Source organism: Struthio camelus, chromosome 2 (assembly GCF_040807025.1).
Source record: "Struthio camelus isolate bStrCam1 chromosome 2, bStrCam1.hap1, whole genome shotgun sequence".
Taxonomy (NCBI): Eukaryota; Metazoa; Chordata; class Aves; order Struthioniformes; family Struthionidae; genus Struthio; species Struthio camelus.
In genome coordinates, this window is record NC_090943.1 from 45,863,541 (window position 1) to 45,865,456 (window position 1,916).

Below are 1,916 nucleotides of genomic sequence, written 5' to 3' on the forward strand. Positions count from 1 at the left end.
ACAATCTGAAAAAAAAAAGTAAAAAGAAATGATAAAACAAATGAAAAAAGCATCAAGTCAATTCCAAAGTAAAATTCCTGACATTTTATTTTTCTTCTTCGTCTTAAATTGTTCTAATTTCTTTTCTGGCTGCTCTTTTGCTTTATCATGTATTTCATGTGTTTTAAGCCATTGTAGCTGTGCCACTTAGAAATTTGTGTTTAACCTTTTAAAAGCCCAGAGACATCTTTGCATCCAACAAAGGAACACTCATCTGGACCTATGACTGTACTCTATACATCATTACTGATTAGGAAACGTGAGGGTCTATGTTACCAGACATGTCCCTGGCAGCACTGGGTCATTGCACTCAAAGGGTTAACTGATGGCATTTAATATACTTATCTGCGGGTAAAGAGTTTCAAGGCTGGAAAATACTTCCGCTCGTATTACCACTTGGTCAATTAGCAACCTCTAGGCCAGAGCTGCGTGTTCATACTCTCTTGTTATCCTGTCAGGATTCTTTACTCATTCACCAGTAATAGAGTCCTGTGACTAAAACCTTTTTTGGCCGGGGTAGCTGAAAGACCAGCTCCTGATTCCTCACAGAAACTCTCCTATAGGCAATAAAACAGCAGTTATATCACAACTGCTCAAATGGCAAATGTGAAGTGACTGCTTGAGTATAAGATGCTGCCTGAAAAAAAGGAGATGGGGGTAGCTCATTTGACAGAGCTGTTCACACTTTTTCTGCACAGCTGAGAGACATTAGCTTGATTTCCCAAGATTGGTGTGTTTTCCAGCACGGTGAGTTAGAAAACCCAACAGCCTGAGAGATAAGCTGGGTCTGATCATACATGTTTCAAAGCTCAGGCACCAAAAGCCACTCCAAAAAAAAAAAAAAAAAACCTCATAGAAAACTGGATATTTTTGCAAGGTCAATAGTTCAATTAAAGTAAACAGAAAAAGAAAGAGGACTTTGGTGAATTGTTTCTAGGCTGTCTTTCCCATAAAGCTACCCTATCAAGCTCAGAATTCTATACTTTTTTTTCATAGAGATTTGGGCAAATATTTTTGTCAAAAAAGAACCAATTGTCTGTTCATACAGAAGGGAGATGACCGGTTACAACAATCCAGTTCATTGGATTTGGGAATTAAGGCACAGTAGAATGTAGCTGATCATAAAGGTGGAAACTTGAGCTTTTTTTTTTTTTAGTGTTGATTGATGGTTAAAGTTAAATACCTGTGTTTTATATTTAACTACTCAGCCTACTGGAATGATAATCAACACTGTTGGTTACCCAGCAGCTTCCATTTACCTTGCTCACTGAAATCATTACTTCTAAAACAGTAGATCATTTTTGGATGCCTAAATATGGATTGAAATTTTGATCTTGGGTAGCCATGCTTTTTTTTTTTTTTTAACTTGCAGAAAAAATATACTTTATTGATCTCCATTCTATCGCAGTCACCACTGATAATCAGCATTCCCCTAGGAAAAAAATAGGAAAATCACTTATTGGCTGTGTATCTAATTGTGGATGCTCATTTTAGTTCAGATAGGCAGTTTTTAGTTCTAGACAGGTAGCCCCTTGAGTCAGTCTATGTTAAGATATTCCACTGTCTGGATTTGGAAATGGAGGGGCTGTATGTTTTGTATTGTTTTTTCCTTTAAAGACATCTTTTCCACTGGCTGTTCTACAGATGTGCATCAGAAGCCCAAGAATCTTTTGAAATAATGTGTGGGAGCCTATTTAGGTTCTATTTATTCAAAACTCTGGTTTATCAAGAGAATCCCATGAGGTATAACAGCTTCTTCATCTGATGGGTTTTGGGTAGATCAGGAAATTCATACAGTAAATATTATTTACTTTTTTTAGTGTAGTTGTAACATTTTTCACTCTCACATCAACCCTTCAGATTGATTAGACAGGTAT